The sequence below is a fragment of the Trachemys scripta genome, chromosome 4 (assembly GCF_013100865.1).
Source record: "Trachemys scripta elegans isolate TJP31775 chromosome 4, CAS_Tse_1.0, whole genome shotgun sequence".
Lineage (NCBI taxonomy): Eukaryota > Metazoa > Chordata > Testudines > Emydidae > Trachemys > Trachemys scripta.
This window is the reverse complement of record NC_048301.1, coordinates 33,572,788-33,596,561: the sequence shown is the minus strand read 5'-3', so window position 1 is coordinate 33,596,561 and position 23,774 is coordinate 33,572,788. Positions and strand designations below refer to the sequence as shown.

The 23,774-nt window shown below is 42.6% G+C and overlaps 1 long non-coding RNA gene across 3 annotated transcripts; it reads right to left on the bottom strand.

Moving 5' to 3' along the window:
- Positions 1-800: 800 nt before the first annotated feature.
- On the bottom strand, positions 801-14,304 carry LOC117877150. Of its 3 annotated transcripts, XR_004645633.1 has the most exons (3): positions 13,741-14,304; positions 1,200-1,280; positions 801-887 (listed from the first exon to the last, which is right to left on the bottom strand). It is a non-coding gene; the product is annotated as an uncharacterized LOC117877150 (long non-coding RNA). The 3 variants fall into 3 exon arrangements; XR_004645631.1 differs by lacking the exon at positions 801-887 and having other exon boundaries at positions 983-1,280; XR_004645632.1 differs by lacking the exons at positions 801-887; positions 13,741-14,304 and adding an exon at positions 8,318-8,665 and having other exon boundaries at positions 983-1,280.
- Positions 14,305-23,774: the final 9,470 nt, after the last annotated feature.

Here is a 23,774-nt window from a genome sequence, read left to right as displayed (position 1 = left end):
CCAGAGAGCTAGAAATCATTTAACAAATTACAAGTTCTACAAACTTAACTATTTGTGTATTTACACGTATACCTGAAATAAAGGGGGATGGAAGGGAATGGGAGGGATGTGGGGTGGAAATGGAGGGATGCAAGGAACCACTATGCATGCAGTGAGCTCAACCTAGAGACACAATGAAATGTGTGACCCTCTAGACATGGGTAGGCTAAAAAGGGATTAGTCACAAGGGAAATCTCTAGCATGGGAGGCAAGGGAAAATGGGGGCAAGAATGGAAGACCATAGTAAGGGGAAAGGAGGAATGGAGGACACAGAGAACCTCTGGCATAGGCAAGGGGGGGGAAATGGACAATTGTGATATGGGAGGAGGGAGGCATAGGGGACAAAACACCTGGCATATAGCAGAGGAGGTAATGGGGGACACATAGTGTCCCTGGCATGGAGGAGAAGGAGGGAACATTGTGATAATTGGGGCCTAGAAGGCCTAATTCAGCTGAGCGCCTAACTGTGGGAAAGTGTATGGAAGTTTGTACAATGATTTAGTCATCCGTACCAAATGTTGATGGGAAAAAAGATAACAAAAGTCCAACTCAGACTGTTACATGTGAAGAATGCATTCATCTAAACAAAAGGGCTTTGCTGATATAACTCAAGGACTGTGTTGAGAACATACCTATCCTGGTGCCATGTGGTAGTACAGTTGTACTTAGGAGCAGATCAGATGGAAAGCAGAAACAAAGCAGGATCACACATGTCCACAGCTGGAGTCTCCACTGAAGTGATGGTGCCAACCAGGTGTCTTCATTTGTGTATCTGAAAAATTTTCTTCCCAAGAGGAAGGCCAGCAGGCCTTGTTCTTGGTCAAGGAACTTCGTTTTCACCTGTTAGTCTGAAAGTCATCATATCATCATGACATCCAGGCCTCAGCCCATCTGTGGGGATACCTAATTGGCAGTACTGCAATAAGATCTGGGTCTGTGTCCCTTCCTTTTTGCGTAGCTTTCTGCCACACTATTTTTTCCTCCTATCCTATCTCTCACTCCCTCAGCTTTTCAATGGATCCAAAAATCAACTGCACGCATTACCACAGCGAGATGAAACAGCCCATTCAGCTCTACCCTGTCTGAGGAGAAAGGACCCAACCAAACAATATCCCTGATTGGAACGTGAGGCTGGGTCCAAGCAACAGGCTGTGACTGACCTGCCGTCCAGTGTTCTAAGGTCACCACCAAAGCCATATTTCTCCCCAACTGTTCTGTCCGGTCTCTCCTCCACCTTGTGCCTGTTAAAAACAGAAGTGAATACATCTCACATATCAGAACTGAGAGTAAAATTAACCCTTTCCTTCTCATCAAAGAAAGGTTGTTCATGAAAATAAAAAGACTGATATTTTGCCTCCTAAAGGCGAGAGACTTTAATAGGTTTTAATTAAGTTTGCTTTGCATAATTACTCAATTTCACTGTGAGTGTAAGTGCTTGTTTTGATTTCTTGTATTTGATCAATAAACTTCCAACTTAAGAATGAAAGCTTCTGGCTGTCTGCCAAGGAACCAGGGTCTCTGTAAAAAATTCTGAACCTTTGTATCTGATTTAATATTGGACTGTGAAAGTTTAAACACCTTTAACTCTTTTGGCCCTTGATATCAATACAACAGCTCACAAGTGAGATAGGCCTTCCAGGCTCCAATTGTTACCACAGGATAAACAGAGCCCTTGGCATGAGGGGAAGGAAGGGGGTTGCAAGGAATCCCTGAAAGAGATGTGGATGGCAAGGTGGCACACAGGAAGTCTGTGTAGGAATGGAGAGCACAAGGAGCCCCTGTTGTGTGCTGTGAGTCCAGCTCACACAAACTATGAAGTGTGTAAGCCTTTAGCGAATCCAGATCTTGGAGAAAAAAAAATTCCTCTAGTCTGGTGCTTCTCAATGAGAGAAGCAAAGAGAAAAAATTGACAGATTGCATTTAAAAGGTCACAGTATATCTCTGCATGTTGTTTGTTGGATTTATTTTTTTCCCTATTTCTTGGGGAAAGTGAAAAAGTCTCTCTTTAATAAACACACTCAGTTTATAGTAAAACAAAGGTAGACGTTAAAAATAAAGTTTCTTATAACCTAAGAATACCAACATTTTGTTGTATAGCTACAGTGTTTTCTGTTGCAGGTGAGTTGTCAATTAGCGAACAAAATACATTTGCTGCGGGTGATATTCCCTAATTTAGATAATCTACTCTGTCACAAGACACTCAGGTATGGGTAACCAAAGCACCATCATGATGCACACTGAAGTAACCATATCAGCAATATAGACCACTCCAATTAGTGATAAGGATCCCAGCATGTGCAGATAATCAGTTATGGAAGATAATTCAGATTTCCAGAAACACATCTGTGAAATTCCACACATTGATCATCAGTTAAAAACAAAGAAACTTTGGATGCCACAGATGTTTTTGGTGTATTTCTAAAGACGAATCCTGCCATCTCTCTATGCACAGAACTATTGACCTCAGTGGGAGGTTCACAGTTCTCAGCGAGTATTCTTGCACTTCTGAAATGAGGATATTGATGGGAGGAACTAAAAAGTCAGAGCTGCTTCCATGATTTTTTCCCTATGAAACAATTGCTCAGCAATAGCAAACGTGTAAACTTTCTTCCTCTCTATTTAAATTATTGTTTAAAGAAACAATTCTTCATTTCCCAGTATAATGCTCAGAGGTTTGCATGTATTTTCATTGTGCAACAAACAGACGTAAAATTAATTTTTAATCTTTTGCCTATTGCATTCTTCATTGAATCTTTCACAAAATAACCATGCATCGTGTATTCTGAGCAAATATCAATCTATTTAGCAGAAGGAAACAATTTCTAGCCTGGATTACCACATTCTCTTACAGTACTGCTTTCTTTGTCTTTATTTTTCAATTCTCAGGACCACCCATATAATTAAGAATAAGCCTTGATACCATGTGGATCATAAAAGAAAAATATCTGCCAGACCTATCATCATGTCTACAAAATAAATGCTAGACTTATGTCAAAAATATTCAAGATCAACAAAGTGAAAATGTCCTTCCAAGGTTGAACTCTGTAAAGTTAGTGTTCTAGAGAAATACATAGGTTGTACCTTTAGGCATAGCCTGTGTACGGAGTGGCATATAGCTCCACCTTCCCCAGATGACCAGGGAAAAGGGAGCATAGGAGGCTAGAGAATGTGGCCCCAAGTATATTTCTGTTCTCCTAATACAAAATATTGCATTGTGTTTAAGGGTATTTGGAACTATGCACTGATCCTGGGCTAGACTTCAGATCATGTTCATCAACATGGTTCAGATGGGCAATACCAGTGCAGGTTAACAACATTTAATATCCCTGTCACGCCGTCTGAAGTGGCTCACAACTGTGAGTGCCAATCTCAGGTGAGACTGTCAGAAAACAGGGTAGACACCCCAAACTGGTGGTATATTCAATCATTAGATTTCACCAAGCCAGTAAAAAATGTGCACTCCTGGAACACGATGTTAGTCTTACCATGGCGTCACAAACAGTCCCCTTAGGCTCTCCAGCCTACCTTGCCTCCCAGACAAACTGGACTTTGTGATACTGGTCTCTATACCAAATATCACATCACATTAGATTACTCCCAATCCCAAAAGATCAGTCACTTACCCCAGGTCAATGGATAAGATCAATATTACACCAAAGACAATGCTGGCAGCCAATTTCTCTAGTAAACTAACTAAAGATTTGTTAGCTCATAAAAAGAAGATAGAGTTACTGAGAGGTTAAAACAGGTAAAATACATTAACAGGTGACTCTACGTTCGTAAGTCCAAAATGATAGCAGAGATGTAGTAATCTACTAGTTTTCCATAAGTCTCTCAGGGTTATCCAAAATAACTTTGGGCCAGATGCAAGACAGAGATACCCACTTCCCTGTGAGGGTCCAAATAGTACAGAAATGCTGGATCTTTTTTTGAATCCATATTTATAGCTCCTTTACAGAGAGAGCAAGCTGACAGTTTCTGTACCCACATAGGCCTTTGTTGGCTGTGAGTGAGGAATGAATCATAGAATCATAGACTATCAGGGTTGGAAGGGACCTCAGGAGGTCATCTAGTCCAACCCCCTGCTCAAAGCAGGACCAATCCACAACTAAATCATCTCAGCCAGGGCTTTGTCAAGCCTGATCTTTAAAACCTCTAAGGAAGGAGATTCCACCACCTCCCTAGGTAACCCATTCCAGTGCTTCACCACCCTCCTAGTGAAATTTTTTTTCCTAATATCCAACCTAAACCTCCCCCACTGCAACTTGAGACCATTACTCCTTGTTCTGTCATCTGCCACCACTGAGAACAATCTAGATCCATCCTCTTTGGAACCTCTTTCAGATAGTTGAAAGCAGCTATCAAATCCCCCCTCATTCTTCTCTTCTGCAGACTAAACAATCCCAGTTCCCTCAGCCTCTCCTCATAAGTCATGTGCTTCAGCCCACTAATAATTTTTGCTGCCCTTCGCTGGACTCTTTCCAATTTTTCCACATATTTCTTGTAGTGTGGGGCCCAAAACTGGACACAGTACTCCAGATGAGGCCTCACCAATGTTGAATAAGGGGAATGATCATGTCTCTCAATCTGCTGGCAATGCTCCTACTTATACAGCCCAAAATGCCATTAGCCTTCTTGGCAACAAGGGCACACTGGTGACTCATAGCCAGCTTCTCGTTCACTGTAACCTCTAGGTCCTTTTCTGCAGAACTGCTGCATAGCCACTCAGTCCCTAGTCTGTAGCAGTGGATGGGATTCTTCCGTCCTAAGTGCAGAACTCTTCACTTGTCCTTGTTGAACATCAGATTTCTTTTGGCCCAATTCTCTAATTTGTCTAGGTCCCTCTGTATCCTATCCCTACCCTCCAGCGTATCTACCACTCCTCCCAGTTTAGTGTCATCTGCAAATTTGCTGAGGGTGCAATCCATGCCATCCTCCAAATTATTAATGAAGATATTGAACAAAACCGGCCCCAGGACCGACCCTTGGGACACTCTGCTTGATACCGGCTGCCAACTAGACATGGAGCCATTGATCACTATCCATTGAACCCAATGATCTAGCCAGCTTTCTATCCACCTTATAGTCCATTCATCCAATCCATACTTCTTTAACTTGCTGGCAGGAATACTGTGGGAGACCGTATTAAAAGCTTGATGCAGATTGAATCTTTGATTGAATCATATTGAATACAGATTGAACCTTTGAATTTCCATTGTTGAACACAATGATCCTTGCCTTGAAGTTAGCATTCTACTTCCTTTTCATTCACAGGTAATATAGTTCAGTGATATACATAATGCAAATGCCTGCCATTACATTATAATAGGCATAGATAAGTGAAAACAATACAAGTAACATTTCATTAGTTTTCATGCAGTTTACACATCAAACATCTTCTCATCTTAGCACTAACACACACTGGTCTAGGGTTATCTAATTAAAGGGTATACATAATGTAATCCAATAGCAATCAACAAGTTCTAGAGAAGTGAAGGCAATATCATTCACATTTCCTTTGAACTAAATTAACACTCGAGTGAATTAGTACACATTTTTTTTTATTCACACAAAAGTGAACTGGCCTATTGCTCTGATCTGAGCTGGTCTGTCAGCATCACAATCCCATCTAAACACATTTGACAGGTTCATAACAAATACTTCTAATGTATAAATATTATAGGCTTGATTCTGACCTCACACTGCTGAGGATCAGGAGTAATTTCACAGAAGTCACTGGAATTACACCGGTGTTAGTGAAAGTAAAATCAAGCTCCAAATGGTCAAACTATGGGGGAACCTGAGCTTCATCATGATCTGGATATAGATAAAAGCCATCAAATCTTGGTAATGCTACATCCTCAAGAGTTGGATACCATAATCCATTCTGACATTTCTTTACATTAGTAATTTATGTCCAGTCTCTTGCAATCTGGGTGATGTGAGGGCATCATAGTTTTCAAGTAATGGCACAGAAGGGATCAGGGACGAAGTTACAGCTTTCAGTATCAGTAGTATCTTATGAAAATGTCTCTAGATTTGTGATTTTAGATTGTAGCACTCAATGCTCAGTTTATGCAATTTGGGTTGAAATGCCCTTTCTGGCACAAGTCCCCCTTTCTTCCCAAATACAGCAAGCATGTAAATCTAATCTAGACACTTTGTAACACATGCCCATCACATGTTTGGTGGTTAAGCTGCAAAGAGCCCCTACCATGCATACAATTACACACTTTTCAGATGACCCAGTGAGCGTCACATAGTTAAAATCAAACTATTAGACCCCAATTCCACCAAAAGGTCTGCACAGCATATATCTGAAAGTTATAGGCCTATATGGTCTTCTCCTGCACAAAAAAATTCACAGCTGGGAACAAACTATTATGAAGACTCTGGGGCTCTGTAAGAATCATGGAGTTTGTGGGTTTTCCTCCTGATCCACAGGACTAGCAGAGGTGTGGCACTGGCAGGAGACAGGGCCAAGAGCTGCAACATAGGGCGAGGGAAGCCCAGGTACCCAAACCCACATAGCCACAGATCTCAGCCAACTACATGCAGGAACTCAGTGCATGTTTCTCTCCTTCCATGCTCCCACTAACTATAGCAGCAAAACCGTGCCACCACTAGCTGCTGGGCTCCAGTGGCATTCTTTGATTTGGTAAGGGGCAGTGTTCACAGCAGAGGTTAATGCTGGTTCACGCAGCATTACCTTGCCACACATTTTACTGCAAGCTTCACTCAGATGTTGAGATAGAGCATGCCACTTAGTGCAACTCCTCCCTCCAGCCCCATCACCCTCTCCATTTTCCCACAGGGCCTATAGACTATGCAGATTTTTTCATTATTCATTTTTTAATTAAATTACAATATAGAATGTGGGGAGCAGCCTGTATAACCATCACTCCCCTTGACCCAGCCATACTATGTCTTTCATTAGCACTTTCTTCCTGAATAGCAGGGAGAAGCATCAGCATCATAGTGAACATTTAAGGGGATGACTGCAGCTTCTGAATTAATCATCATAATTCTTTTTACAGCATTCAAAAGTAATAGTAGGTATTTTACAGAACACATAAAACATGAGGTCCTTGCCCTGAAGAGCTTTACTACATTCTCTGTTGTGGAAAAATGTATGCTCTATGGACCATATGCAGACTGAGGGCAATACATGGTTCCATGTATTGAAAGGTTGGCATTCTAAATCCACATGGATCTCCAGATCTGCACATCTTCTACACATCCAGTGCCAGATCTCCAAATGGTGATGTGGCTTTGGGAGATGTATGTTTGAAGCAAAATTAAATGTTATATTATTCCTAGTCTACTGTTTGAAATAGATAAATCTGGAGACAATCTGATGAATGTAAATTACAAGTTACTTTTTAAGAAATAATAAAATAATATTCATAATTTATGTAGCCCACTGTGTGCCAGGAACTGTAAAAGCAAGCAGGAAAATAGTCTATTCCCAAAAGGTCTGTGATGTGGTTTAACCCGTGTCACCTGCAAGGCAAAGAAAAAGTACCCTAATTAGTCATGTTGTGCACCTAATTAACTAGTTGTCTTGTGGCCAGAAGAGGCAGACCTAGGCCTTATAAGAAAACCCTGGGAGTTCCCTCCCTCTGGGAAGGCAGACTGAGGAAGGCTATGGGAACAGGAGGGCCCTGGGAAGGGAGCAAGACATAGGGGCAGACTGCAGAGGAGGCAAGATTCTCCTGGGGTGAGAACCCCAGAGGGAACAGAGTAAACTTCTGTTGGTGGGAGCCCTGAGATAGCATTTGTAACTAGAAACAGAAGACTTTGGTAACCCAAGGGGGCAGAAGTATTATTCAGATTCATTTGGACTTGTTCACAATAGCCTGGAAGGTGTTTGAACTTTGATTTGGCTGGAGGGCCAAGCCATGGAAGACCCAGCAAAAGGCAGATGCCCTGTAGTGGGCACTGGAGCTGAGGATACTGGCAACATTACACACAGGTGTAAGGGGATACCCCAAGGGTGAGTATGCTCCTGTGAAGCATTGGGAGCTATTGCATTGCACCCCCCTCTTACTGGGCCAGGTTTCACTCCTGGGGAGCTGCTTCACTCCCTGGAGAATTCTGTCTGAAATCTCTCCAAAGAATCCAGGGAAGCAGTTGCCAGCTGGGTTAGCTGTTATTTTAACCCTTCTTAACAAATCAGACCTCACAGATTCTTATCTCAAAGCATACTGGGTAGTCTCTTCCCCAAGTTTTTCCCTCACACTGATACCTTCAGCAACCCAAAATTCCTGGCTCTTACCTCAGAGACTCAGTAATCAAGGATTCCACAGTTTCCCTTCTATCCATTTGGTTTCTGGATCACTTCCTTTCTGCAGTGGCTCCAGTAGCAGTCCATTGGGAGCACAGCCCTCAGCTTTCTGGAAGGTGTTGCAGTCTTAACCCTCCATTTGCTGCTGCTCTCTCCTATAAGGATCAGCTAATTAAGTTCCAGCTCTCTGCTCAGGTGCAGTGAGTGGCTAAGCATCCAGCTGGAGGCTTCTGATCCCAGAGGAATGGCATCCCTTATAAGTTCACAGCCCCCTTGCAAGGTCTTATATTATAAGTGAGGAATAACTTGCATTCTTGTACTTGAAAAGATGTGTAGACAAATAGAAGATGCATCACCATCACGGTTTCTGTACAACTTTCAGGTACAATAAATCAGAGCTCTAACTGCAAACTCATGTGGATTTTACATACTCCCTGGTGGACTTGGAGAAAACAAAGCAATGAATAAATTACACTGACTCCAAAATGTAATGTTGACGTCTGTGACAAGCACAATGTTGATCATGTTCTCCATTTTATTAACTGTTTCAAAGCACTTTGTTGGCAAGAACATAATGGAATGGGAACCGTAATGTGCAAAGGGATCGCAGCACTGTGTCATATATGGCATGGCTGTCAGTGAAGTGAAAAGCACACCGTACACCAGCTGTTAGGCTGTGGCTTGTCACAGCTACGTGGGGTATGCCACTGCCCACAAACCAGCAGGTGACATGCATTTCATAGAATTCGGCAGCCTGCTACAAGACATGCTGCAATGTATATCGTTAGGTGTAGTAAATTTCTGAACTATATGTATTCTGTGATTATTTTTTTTTAAGAAGTATTGAAGAGCATGTATGGACTGGGTACAATTATATCCAGATTATACTTCTCTGTGATTGAGAAATAATGGAGAAATGCAGTGCATATAACTTTCCCCAATCCACATATTGCTGAATTTAGCCCACTGTTTACATATATAAGTCTGAGTCACTTTACAGTTTGAATTTACATGTTGCTTATGTCTCTTTTCCAGCACTGGAGGATGGAGTCCTGAAGTGGCTGCAGTGATTTCTGTATGTAAAATATGTAAGTTCTCTGGCTGAAAGGTACTATGTAAATTATGGTGAGTTACACATGTACATGATGTTTGTTGATAAAGATACTGACATTTTTAATTTGCTTAATTACTTTCTCATTGCATTATGAAGCAGAACACTGAGGCATGGCTAATCTCCAGTTCCAAGAGACTGACACACTTGTTTAACAGCTAAATCAAAATTATTAGCACTAGAAAATGCATGCATGCACATCTCTCTCATGTCTGTGTATGTGTATACACATTGATACATGAGAGAGAGAGAGAGATGTGTGTGTATGTGTGTATATATATATATATATATATATATATATATATATATATATATATAACAGTGCATATGTTAAACCTAGTAGCACATACCTATTAATGTGGATGGTAGTACCTTTGAAGCACACCTGTTTAAGGTAAACGTTTCGAGATAAGAATTGCTTCCCAGAAGGAGTGTATGTATGTCTCCTTTTTGTATTGTAATATTTTGTCTTTAGACAATAAATTTGGCCAAGTTTGATTACTTGGTCTCGAACACTTTTGAACAAACCACGAGTATAATCAAACATTTCACTACATTTTTTGGTCAATAGCACTTTCTCTTTCTTTCTCTTTGTGAAATAGTTTAACAAGGCTATTCCTTAGGAAAAGGGCCTGCTTTATGTATAAATTCCTTAGGGGTTCTACAGAGTAATTGGGGGACTTTCTATTTTAAAATATCTGGTTGGCCACAGTATGACTTTCAACAGAGACAAGTGATTTTGCACAACCAGCTAAAGACATCTGAAATCTCAGAGAAAAGCATTAATAAAAATACTTTCCCTTTCTTTAGCATCTTCCAGCTGAGGCACTCAACACACTTACTAACATAGTGAATTAAGCCTCACAACAGCTCTTACAGGTAGATATTATTATTTATACCCATTTACAGACGAAGAAACTGAGGCATAGAAAGGCTAAGCATCTTGCCCACCATCATAGGGACCCTATGACAGAGACAAGAATAGAAAACAGGTCTTCTCAAGCCCAATCATTTAGTCATAAAACCACCCTTCATCTCAATGACCACAAGTGTGAGTGTATTATATATGTTGACTATACAGTGCATAAAGAATTATTTCCTTTTATTTACTGTAAATATAACATTGTTCTTTAATTATATTTAATATTGTCTCATTCTTCTATTATGTAACAGGCTAAAAAGAAGGGACTGATTGGTTCTCCTTCCTTGGACCTCAATGCCGTGGGAAGGCTTATGTGCTCCAATGACCCTGAGAGCTATGTCTGCAGGAGTTTTAACTCCTGGTAGGGCCAGCAAAGCCAGACAGGTAAAAAGATAGTGACCAGATGAAAAGCAGTCTGCTGTACCTCCAACCTGCAGAACTATTAATCCGCCAACAACCTACCCTCATAAAAAGTTAAGCTATAGTTAGCCATTCCTGCAAACTGCATGATAGACAGGGCTAGTGGACTCTTGTTTGTGTCCTAAGTGACATCTGATGGAAGAATTCAGATCAGTTCTAACTGTTCTCCATCAATTAGAATATGTTCATAAAAAGTCCATCTCTTCTTCTCTTTTCCAATCACAATAAGCTATATTGTGTCCATCTAACTTTGTAAATAAATATCACTTCACTCATTGCCGTGCTTTTCTTGGCCTTTTTTAATCTTTATTACATCATTCTTGAGGAATGGTGGCCAAAACTGATCAAAACACTTCAATTAAAGATGTATTACCATTTTCTGCAATGATGCTAATATTTTTTGCACAATTTACTTGACATAGAAAAGTATTCTATTTCCTTTCAGAGCTGTTGCTGCACACTGGGCAAGAAAAATCTATTTTGCCCTCAGTCATTGTGCAAAACTCCTACTGATAGACTGGACTCTGCACTCATTTACACTTAGACGTAGATTCAAGCCAGTGGGGTTGCACAGAATTTCCCCAGCCCTCCAGAACATACTATTCCTCCTATCCTTCTAGGTTAGGAAATTTCTTGCACATCAGAATTTTTTGGGGGGAAAGAGGGTTGAGAATTTAAGGGGCCTTTATTTATAGGCAGGTGCATTTTTTAAATGGTTAGGACTTTATGCATGTGAAAAATTTGGCCTAAAGACATTAGGATTCATCTGCATGGAGCTCAATTTATATGTACAGCTCTTTGTCATGAAACTTTTTTCAAAATGAATAACTCTTTAAGTTTAGGCTTTAGGGGACATGTAACTAAATTTATGGTCTATTTTTGGCCTCTTTTATGCTCTGCTATAGTATTCATTAATCAAGGGTTAGTAATAGAAGGCAGCCAACCTCTTGTTGTTAGCATTTTTCTTGCTCACAATAAGGAGGCGGAGAAAATCCAGCTGTTGCAAACAGTGGATTCATAACACTCTGACAGCCTATTGTGACATTACAGCTGGAGAGGCTGCCATGGGAACTGATTCTCAGTTTTCCAGCTGAAAACATATGGATCTTGCTATACATTTCATTATTCTGCAGCATCAAGTTATCAGATCAGTAACACTATAGGCAGCCACAATACAGCAAAAAACTAGCCCCCTACGAATACTTTATCCTCAAAAGACTGTAGAGATTCCAACAAAATGCTTGTTGAACTTTTCAAGTGGGGGGGAAAAATTAGTAGCAGTCAACAAACTAAAGCACTCTAGCTCTGTTTTCAGCTAACAAGACTGCAATCATTTCTCTTTCAGCCTAAGATAAAGAGATGGTCAAGTCCAGGATCCTGACAAAAGGAAGAAAGGAGAGCATCAGAATATGGACCCTGAACTTCAGAAAAGCAGACTTTGACTCCCTCAGGGAACTGATGGGCAGAATCCCCTGGGAGGCTAATATGGGGGGGAAAGGAGTTGAGGAGAGCTGGTTGTATTTTAAAGAAGCCTTATTAAGGGTGCAGGAGCAAACCATCCCGATGTGCAGAAAGAACAGCAAATATGGAAGGTGACCAACTTGGCTTAACAGAGAAATCTTCGGTGAGCTTAAAAACATAAAGGAAGCTTACGAGAAGTGGAAACCTGGACAGATCACTAGGAAGGAGTATAAAAATATTGCTCGAGCATGCAGAGGTGTAATCAGGAAGGCCAAAGCACAATTGGAATTGCAGCTAGCAAGGGATGTGAAGGGTAACAAGAAGGGTTTCTACAGGTATGTTAGCAACAAGAAGGTCAGGGAAAGTGTGGGATCCTTACTGAATGGGGGAGGCAACCTAGTGACAGATGATGTGGAAAAAGCTGAAGTACTCAATGCTTTTTTTGCCTCGCCCTTCACAGACAAGGTTATCTCCCAGACTGCTGCACTGGGCAGCATAGTATGGGGAGGAGGTGAGCAGCCCTCAGTGGTGAAAGAACAGGTTAAGGACTATTTAGAAAAGCTATACATGCACAAATCCATGGGACCGGATCTAATGCATCCAAGGGTGCTGAGGGAGTTGGCTGATGTGATTATAGAGCCATTGGCCATTATCTTTGGAAACTCATGGCGATTGGGGGAGGTCCCAGACGATTGGAAAAAGGCAAATATAGTGACTATCTTTAAAAAAGGGAAGAAGAAGAATCTGGGGAACTACAGACCAATCAGCCTCACCTCAGTCCCTGGAAAAATCATGGAGCAGGTCCTCAAGGAATCCATTGAAGCACTTGGAGGAGAGGAAGGTGATCATGAACAGTCCACATGGATTCACCAAGGGCAAGTCATGCCTGATTGCCTTCTATGATGAGAAAACTGGCTCTGTGGATATGGGGAAAGTGGTGGTCGTGATATAGTTTGACTTTAGCAAAGCCTTTGATATGATCTCCCACAGAATTCTTGCCAGCAAGTTAAAGTATGGATTGGATGAATGGACTATAAAGTGGATAGAAAGTTGGCTAGATTGTCAGGCTCAAAGGGTAGTGATCAATGGCTCAATGTCTAGTTGGCAGCTGGTATCAAACGGGGTCTGTCTTGGGGCCAGTTTTGTTCAACATTTTGACCCAATCCCAAGTGCTGATAGCTGCAAACTTTTCCTGGAGCAGGAACTTCAGATAGGTAGTCACATTTTGGAGAAGGATGTATTTTCCAGGGTCACTTGGGTAGCTGACCAGTCCACTCCACTCATAGATGTGCTGTTCAGTCACTATATATTTGAATACTTCAGTTGCGTATTTTGCAGGGTTCCCACCAGCAGCTTTGAATAACATCTCCTTTTGCCAATTGGGCACCACAAGAACAGTTATGTCCTGCCCCTGTCTCTCTTCCCCCCTCCCCCCAAACACAAGTAGTTCTGGCATTTTTAGAAAGCAAAAAACAGCTTTGAATTTTTAAAAAAACTTACCCTTGCCTCTGCACCAGGCTGTATCCAGTGAGCTTCTGTGGTCTGAAGCATCCCTCTCACAATATATTGAAGTTCAGGTTGGAAAAGTAACATTTTATATCCTGGAAATTCCACAAGGATTGTTTCTGTGCTCCTGCACTGATCTATGTGAGATCCCTCTGTGTCTTGTCCTATTCCAGGCCCCTAAATCCCTATTGGCTGCAGTACCTCCACACCTTACCCACAGTGCAGCAGAAGCCTGAGCCAATGTACCATCCTGGACTGTTCCAAGAGGAAGCATTTCTGTGAACTTCTGGATGGGGCAAACAAGCAGGTCCAGTTCCAAAGCGACAGAGGGACTTACGGCTAGACAAAGGCATGGCAATAGGCATGAGGAAAGGCTGAGGCTGGCTGCACAGCTTGAGGGCAGGGTTTCAATCCAGCAGCAGGCACTTGCTTGCAGTTTCTGGAACAGGAATGGCAGCTAAGGGAGCTCTGCAGAAAACTGTTTGAGTGGCTGATATTACTAATGGCAGCAAGAGTACCAGCTCCTGCTGCATCAACCATGGCCTGTGCCCCCCCACGGTACTCTATGATGCAGTCCAGAAATAGCTTGGAATACTCCATGGGTGGGTGACCCATGCAATGAGCAGCTGAGCAGAGCAACTTTGCCCCATTCAGCCCACCATATTGACCCCTGCATCTGTGGATTCCTCCACCCCTGCCCTGGGCATCATGTGTGGCAAATGGGGGAAAGAAGAATAGGGGGCCAGGGAACATGGAACAGTAGGGGGTTTCTATCTTGTACATGGTTTATCTGTTTGCACTTGTTCAGTTGGGGGTTTTTGTTTGTTTGTGTCTTTAAGGTTCTGTTGTTACTAATGGTGTGATGTGATAATGGCACCTGGCCTGCCAGGTAACAGCTGAATATTATACTTTTATTGATAAGCATGCATGAGAACACTTATTTAATCAAGAAAATGTATTGCCATCACTGTGTCCCATCAACAATGTGTATTTAAAATAAAGGTGAACACATGATCAGGGACAATTAGGAATTAGTATGTAAACATTATTTCTCATTACAGTTATCTATATAAATCCATACTGTGAAACAACTCCCGCCATAATTTAAAAGTGCCCATGTCATTCATAAATACATTGCCTGGCAATCAACCCCTCTCCCAGCACTAAAATCCCCACAATCAGTGAACCCCTTCCCTATCCTCCACAGGCACATTCCCCCCTCTTCCATTGGACCATGCAAGTCCATAATGTAGCAGGGCCACAAAGCATCCCTGATTCCTATTCCCTGGGTGCATCCAGCTGTGGCAGTAGGTGCACTTTTTGGCTGAGGGTACCATCCACTGGTCCCTTGCAGTGAAAGGTCCATTCATAGGGAAATGGCTCACCTCTGGCTTCACAAAGATTGTGAAGAGCACAGCAAGCTCCAGTAATGCAGACAGCATAGATGATGATGGAATCCAAATGGGTCTATAGACATCTCCAATGGGATTTCAATTTCCCAAAAGCACATTCAACAACCATTCTACACCTGCTGAGAGTGTCATTAAACAATTGACTAAATCATCTTTTGGTAGGGGCTCTGAAATCAGGGTACAGGTTCATAAGCTAAGGCAAAGGGGGCACATGGAGTCCCCAGAATAACAGTGGGGACAGAAACTCCATTTATGACAATGTCATTGGGTGGGAACAGTGTCCCAACCTGTCCATGAAAGTAGACTCTCGATCAGCAAAAAAAACCCTGGTATCATGAACTTTCCCAGTGTAACCCACATTGCTATTCATAAACTGCCCTGTGTGTGTGGTCCTCGAGGGCCTGCACGACAATGGAGTAGTACCCTCTCCAGTTTAGGTACTCATGCTCCTTAAGGAGGGCAAACTATGGGCACATGATTCCCATCAATGGCCCTGGTGCAGTTTGGAAATGCCATTCTCTCAAACCCAGCAATCACTTCAGGAATATCTTTTATGCCTGCCACCTTGGGGTAAACCACACACTTGATTGCCTCAAAACTCCACCACAACTTTACCCACAGTTAGCTTTCCAACACTAAACTGGCTGGCAATGGACCTGTAGCAGTCTGGGGTAGCAAGCTTCCAGGTGGTTGTCACAATTTGCTTTTGGTCTAGGATGGCTGCCCTCGTGAATGTGTCTTTATGCTTGAGGGTTGGGGGATGAAGAAAGGTAGCTTTCTTCATGCAAAAGTCATGGACCCCCTGTTGCTCACTCCAGGTCTGCATGGCAATGTGGTCCCACCAGCCTATGCTTGTGGCCCTACTTCAGAAGAGCCCATTTATGTAGGGGACATCAGTGGCGGTACCAAATGTCATGAGTAGCATCAGCCAGTTCAAGTCTGCCATATCTGTGTCCTCCTCCTCTTCCTCCAGGTGCCTTTCGTGGACCAGAAAACGCTGCCAAAATGTCCACCAGCATCTCATGGAAGCTTCACTCATTTCCTGACAAAGGAGAGAAAGCGCAAGCCAAAGTTGTTCAAAAGGCACCTCCTCCAGATTGCTGGATCAAGTAGCTGGGAACACACAGACCAAAATGACTGCTCGGCAGGATGTGTTGGTGGGTTGTTCAAATTTCCTATAACATGAAGGGTAGAGAGTCAAGTTTTTCCACAGTGCACCACAGTGAAAGGGCTACAGCAGCTACATTTCAGGAAGGTGCTAGAGAGTGTGGCATATGGTTGAATTGACTCAGGTCTGTGTGCTGTAGTGTGGATAACAAAGCCCCAGGTTCAGACCTGTGTTAGGAAATACTTAATGTAGGATTGACAAGCAGTGTAGATGCTCAAGCCCTGAGTAGTTCTCTAACTCAGGGTCAGCTGACTCAAGTCCCACTAATCTGAGTTTACACTACAGTGTAGACATATCCACAAGTCTCCCGAATCCTAATTCTGTGTCCTATCCATCCAACTGCAAGCCATTCCTTTACTGATGATCATATTTTCATCATGGAATAAGAATAATATTTATAGAAAGTTTTTTGTAATGAACTTGGACATATTAAAACTCAGTTTCTAGCTATCTACATTCATCTAGGTAATTCCTAAATTACTTATCATGTCAATATCTAAATGCCAATCTAGTTATAGTAGATTGTTTTAGTGTATTTTAGTTAAAAATGGACTGAAAGTCCTGGATTGTTTCAGTGCAGTAGAATGTGCCAATTGCAATTTTTGTTATTACAAAACTTTCACTTGTTATGAAGTTGTTTGGTGGGAAAAGTCACTGTTAAAGGTTTTACTATGGTAGTTACATTTCAGACTGTCCATTTTTCACTCTTGAAATTTTATTGCACATTGCTTTCTTTTCACACATATAGTTACAAATGATTCAGGTGCCAGAAACTGCTGTTGCTTGTAAAGCAAAATTTGCTAGAGATTGTTCCCCAGTCTATTTTCACCATCCATCAATACACACAAACACACACACAATGTTTATTTTAGTACCTCCTTAGACCAAAATAAGATTAAACAAACCATTCTAGTTGGGTAGCAAGTTGGACTCAGCTATGTGCTAGTTCTCATAAGACTACAGACTATGTTCATGCACAAAACCATGCAGGTAGTAACGTTTTGAAAATGTGTTTTAAAATATGGTGACATTCAGATATGGTGTAAGCAGGTGTAATTCCACTGTGTTCAATAGAGGGTATCATTTACTTCAGGCCTAATCTGACGTATAATTCTCTGTTATTTAGTGAGATACTTAATGTGACCAGTACCTGGAATGGATCACCACAGAGAATGCCACCTCAGGGCAAACTGCAAGAAACAGGGCAAGCACACCCCAAAAACTGGTGGTTTATTCTATAATTAGATTCACCAAGCCAGTAACAAAAGAGCTCCTATAGCACACTGGTTAACAAGAAGCCAAACACAGTCCCCTTTAGGCATTCTAGCTCTTGGTTTCCCTCCAAATTGGTCTTTGTAGCATGGCAGGCATGCCCCACCACAGCGCCTTCTGCTGGTCATCCAGGAATTAGCTCAGTTTTAGCCTTGGAGCGTCTTCTGCTTGCCGGTGTCTTCCTACCAGTGCTTCCTACCTGATCTCCATCACTCATAGCACTTCAGGCCCCACGTCCCTCCTGGTGCCCCTTACCATGGGATGCTGCTCACAGCAGTGCCCTCACACTCTGGGTCTCGCCTCGCAGGGGAACCCCAACCCCCTATACCCACCTTGTCTCAGTGGCTACTGCCATTCATCATCTAGACCCTTCTCTCAGGGGCAAATTGCAGTCTGTAATGGCCACTCATCACTGGCAAGGGGGTTGGACCTGCTGCCTTTCTAGCCCCAGCTGCCTCCCTGCAGCCCTATTGCCTCCCTGGCCTTTAGCAAAGCTTCCGCCTGGGGACTCACCAGGCTAGAACTCCCCAGCTCTGCCTGCCTTTCCCCAGTCCTGCTCTCCCAGGCAGCCTGGTCTTCTTTGCTCCCCAGCTAGAGCAAGAGTCTTCTCTCACTCTCTCAACCTGCCCTTTTATCAGAGTCAGCTGGACCCTAATTGGGTGCAACCACACCTTTGGCTGACTACCCAACCAGCCTCCCTTGGCTGCTTTTAACGCCTTTCTAATTGGAGGGGGGGTGACCGTCCCACTACAGTCTTGTACAATGAGAGGTTACTGAAAACCCAATTCACTATACATAAGGTTCTACCAATCCCAAAGGGTCAGACACTTACCCCCAGGTCAATATATATTTCAGATCTTACCTAAATATTAGGCTGTCAGCCAATCCTTAGTAAATTAGCTAACAATTTATTAATAAAAAAGAATAGAGTTATAAATGGTTAAAAGATCATATACATACAAATGTTTGCAAAGTCTTTAGATCAGGTTTGTAGCAGTGATGGAATAGACTGCTGGCTTGCAAAAGTCTCTCTGGTAACTTCCAAAAGATTGGAAGGTCCTCAGTCCATTGTTCAAAATAATCCTTTTAGTTGCAAATCCACATTCCAGAAAATTGGAGTAGAAATGACGCAAAATGGAGATGCCCCAGACTTTTTATATCCTCTGCCATCAGCATGGATATTTAATATCCCAAACAAAGCCCACACCCCTTGCGTATGGAAAGTTACTGACAAAGATGGAGTCTGAGGTCACATGTCCACATCACATGCCCTTACATGTTTTGCTGAAACACAGGGTTGGCCATTGGCTCCTTGCTGTTTGAGGCGCTCTGAGGAAGAGCTATCTGGAGAGTTGATTTTTCTTAATGGCCTATCAAGCTTGAGTAGTCCATTCACAATAGGCTGGTGAGACTGGATATAAACTACCTTGTATGTGTCACCCTGAGAACAAACACATTTGAGATACAAATACATAGTCAATATTCATAACTTCAGATATAGTCATGATACAGGGATTTAACCAGGATAATCATACTTGACAGATTGTAACTTTTTCATTGACACCTTACATGATACACGTTGTATCAAATTGAGTGCAATTGCGCAGCAGTGGTAGCAACAATGATATAAATCAGGGGTGGCCAACCTGAACCTGAGAAGGAGCCAGAATTTACCAATGTACATTGCCAAAGAACCACAGTAATACACCAGCAGCTCCCCATCAGCTTCCCCCTTCCCCCGCTCCCAGCACCTCCCGCCCACCGGCAGCCCCTCTGATCAGTGCCTCCCCCTTCTTCCCTGCACCTCCCGATCAGCTGTTTCGTGTCGTGCAGGAGGCTCGGGGTGGGGGAGGGAAGAGCGAAGGCATGGCAGGCTCAGGGAAGGGGGTAGGGCCTGTGGTAGAGCCAGGGCTTGAGCAGTGAGCACCCCCCCAGCACATTGGAAAGTTGGCGCCTGTAGCTCCAGCCCCGGAGTCGGTGCCTATACAAGGAGCCGCATATTAACTTCTGAAGAGCCACATGTGGCTCTGCCCCGGGTTGGCCACCCCTGATATAAATGGTCATCTTCAATCATATAGCATCACACTTAACATATAAAATAGTCTGGGTGTGTATTAATATTCCTGATTATTAATTATTAGTACTAAGCATTTGCCTATGGTCCTATCTCCTTACAGAGAGAATAACAACAGATTTTACATCTGGATGACTGATATTAGATTCACAGATACACAATTACTTTAAAATTCCAATTTTAATTAATTGCTGCCTGAATTCTTTAATACCTACCAATTCAAGTAAAGTAGAACAGAACAGCTCTCAGCACTAATACAGTACACAAGCAATTTTTCATGTCCAATCTCCTGTCTGAATTTTGGAGGTAACAGTAGATAAACAGAAAGTGGCATAGTATAAGAACAAACTGTAAGCAGATCTTGGGCCACATCAACTGCTAGGTTTTACAATGCATCAGAGTGTAACATTGCTAAACCATTTAGATGGTCCTAGGATTTATCTCTCTTTCTGCATTTAAAAATAAGCACTCATAGGCCACTTGGATGGGTGCAATAAAAGAACACGAACAGAACTCAACAGAAAGATTAGGCATAACTGCATCACATAGGTGGATTGTTAATATTTATTTATACTGCAGGAGAGTTTTTTCTAAATTGTTAAATGGGAAAGGACTGTGTCATTGTCCCCACTGCCAGCCTATGTAACTACATACTTCTTAGTTACCCTCATCCTCTCTTGCCCCATTCCCGCCTATTGTTAGTCACACTCACTCACTGCACCCAGGGCTGGCTCCAGCTTTTTTGCCGCCCCAAGCGGCGAAAAAAAAAAAAGAAGAAGAGAAGTGGAGTGATTGAGCTGCCACTGAAGTGCCGCTGAAGAGGAAGAGAGGGACTGAAGGACCTGCTGCCGAATTGCCGCCGCAGACCGTGCCGTGCCGCCCCAATGACGGGTGGAGTGCTGCCCCTTTCAATTGGCCGCCCCAGGCACCTGCTTCCTTCGCTGGTGCCTGGAGCCGGCCCTGATTGCACCTTGTCTTAAGATTGCAAGCTTTTCAAGAATTGTTTGTATAGTGCCTAGCTCAGTGGGGCCCCAGTCTTGACTGAAATATTTGGGCACTACAGCCAGACAAATAATAAATGTAAATAGTAATGGAGTAACCAAATGTGTTGCCAACATGCAGCATATATATGCACCACAGGCCAATGGAAAGAGTCCCCCTAACTTCAACAGACTTTGGATCAGGCCCAATAAAAGTATAAAACCCTAATATAATTTTGAAGGTTGTGAGGATGATTTCAGTGCTTAACATACCATTCACTTGAAGAACCTGCCCCTCCATCACAATTAAGGGAGATACACAGAAATTCATCCTCCCTCCAAACAAAAAATATGCATTTAAAAACACTATTTTAAAAACAGATACTTTAGTCTCAGTCCCCTCTCTTCTCCTCACAGCAGCTGCATGAGAGGTACTCCATTAATAATATATGGAGATATCTCAGAGAAGTGGAAGGAACCCTGAAAGGTCATTGAGTCTAGCCCCTACCTTCACTAGCAGGACCCAGTACTGATTTTGCCCTAGATCCCTAAGTGGCCCCCTCAAGGATTGAATTTACAACTCTGGGTTTAGCAAGCCAATGCTCAAACCACTGAGCTATCCTTCCATTGGCTGACAATAGAATGTCATTAGTAGGTATCAGTAAACTGCTAGGACTTGAACAGTTTAAATGCACTTATAAAGAAACTATTGCTTCCTCTGATGGAGCAGAGGAATGTTTTTCTTACTAGACAGCAGTATCAGTGTGAACAGCAAGGATTAATGGTCTGAATTTGCCAGTTAGGGATGCTCCATGACATCAACAGCCTGTTGAGAAACTAGTGATGAATCCAGAGTGGTAACACAGGGAAACCTGATGTGGCAGTTATCCCTGATTGGCAAAGGTGCACTATTGCCAAACCCAGAGATCAGCAATCAGAATATAAACCCAAATAAACCTATGAGATTTATTTCCAACTTGAAATGTACATTGTGATGGATTTGAAGCTGTTCTGTAATAGTTTGTAAATACTGTATGTTGACCTGGTTATTTGGGATGTTTACTATATGAATATATTGATTTAGTTTAACAAGGGCTGGAACAAGCAGAAAGGGGAAACAATGGCTCCAGATAAGCCGCCCCTCCACAACCACATGAGGGTTGTTAACGGACAATGCCTGAACAGTTAGCTTTGAAGATTTTACCATCTCCTTAACCAACCTGCAAAACTAGTTTTTTCTAGAACAGCCAACACTCACAATGCAGAAGAACAAAAGACTTTTGGCAGTTTTAAAAGTCTCTCTTTCAAGACGGGGGGAGTTTTGGGGGAAAGCCAGACTGAGATACATGACATCATACTGGAGGTGCCTGGAGAAGTTAGGCCTGTCTAGGTTACCATCAGGGGATTGTAAGCCTTAGGTAAGATAGACATATGTAGACTGTGGTTTTAAAATAATTTTTCTCTACAGACTTTGTTCCAACTGTGGAAATAAACTATGTTTGGGTTTTAAGAAGGCTGCTTGATTGCAGATTTACCACTGATCACAGACTACCAAAGGGAAGAACCACAGGTGTCCAATCTCAGTCAGACTTGCTGGGTAAGTCCACGTGATACACAGGGTGTTGTAGCCCTGGGCCCAGTCTATGAATAAAATAATTGCAAATTTTCACCCCAGGAAAGGTAAAGGCACAAGGCCTGCCATCTGAGGGGGTGCGCTCAGACAAAGGCCATAAAGGGGACAGAGGTGCAGCTAGTCCAGCAACCATGAAACTTGCAACATGTTCCCAGTGCATTATGGCACCATGGCCTGTTGCACTGTGTCCTGAAAAGAGTGGAAAAGACCACTACTGGGGAAGGGTGCCTGGGTATTCAATGCTGTGCCCCCTGTTTGTCAATTAGGGGAAAATATTGCAGACTCATTTGCATCACTGCTCCCTTTGTAGTGAGAGAGCTATTTCTTTTGGTTAGAACAGTGACTCTAACTGATCCAGCCCTCTTTCAGCCTTATTTTTGGTCAATATATGTAGGCACATCCTGTGCGTTTGTGCACAGTTATATATCTAAGCCCATTGTTTATACTTTTGGAAATATTCCAGCAGGTAAGAATGTGCCACTCTTAAAGCCAACAGGAAAAAGATTTACAAGAGGCAAAGGGAGTGTGAGGTACTTTAAAAACAGCAATGAAGCCATCTCAGCACAAGTCAAACTGGTGAGACATGCAGGAAGCTTTGAAGTGTGTGGCCATAGGAGGGCAAGAATTTCAGACCCAAGACATCTTTAATGTAATGTGGCAGCTGATGGGCAGAAAAACAATAGAAAGAGCTACATTCTTTAAGTGATAGGCACAGGTTGCCTAGTAATCAGGGAATGGTTGTGATACTCTTGAAATGTTTTGCTCACACGATTAGAGTTGGGTTTTTTAATTCTCAGACTTGACCCACTAGGTTGTGGAGAGAATTGAGAGGTACAGAAAGAGAGAGACTGTAATGGAAGGATAATCTGAGCTAGGCTGATGAGCCTGGTTATTGTCTGACAGTTACACTGCTGGGAACTTAGGGTTTTATTTCTGGATGAAGGAATCATTCCAAAAATATCAAACCAGTTAAGAGAGAGAAAGCATAAGAGAAGAGAAGGGAGTATCTTCTGTATTATGTGCTAAAGTTCTAGCTTAAGCATATAAGTAAGGTTGTGTTTTATGACAATTTATTTTTATGTTCTGTAGCAGTAAATATCTTACTTAAGATAACTGTAGTATTTTATTTTAGGTAACACAAAATAAAATCATATTAATACAATCTCTGTTTCCATCATTTGAGGGTTTAACCCAGGGGTCAGCAACGTTCGGCACGCGGCTCGCCAGGGTAAACACCCTGGCGGGCCGGGCCAGTTTTATTTACCTGCTGACGCGGCAGGTTCAGCAGATCGCGGCCCCCACTGGCTGTGGTTCGCCGTCCCGGGCCAATGGGCGGCGAACAGCAGAGGCTAACAGCGGGAGTTTGCCTGGGAGCTGTCCGAGAGGAGGTACGCTAAGTGCTGCATTAGGGGGGCTGTGTTGGTGAGTATCTGAGTGTCTGCTGCTGGGACAGTTGGTCAGTTTGACCGTGTGCTTGATTGCTTGCTTG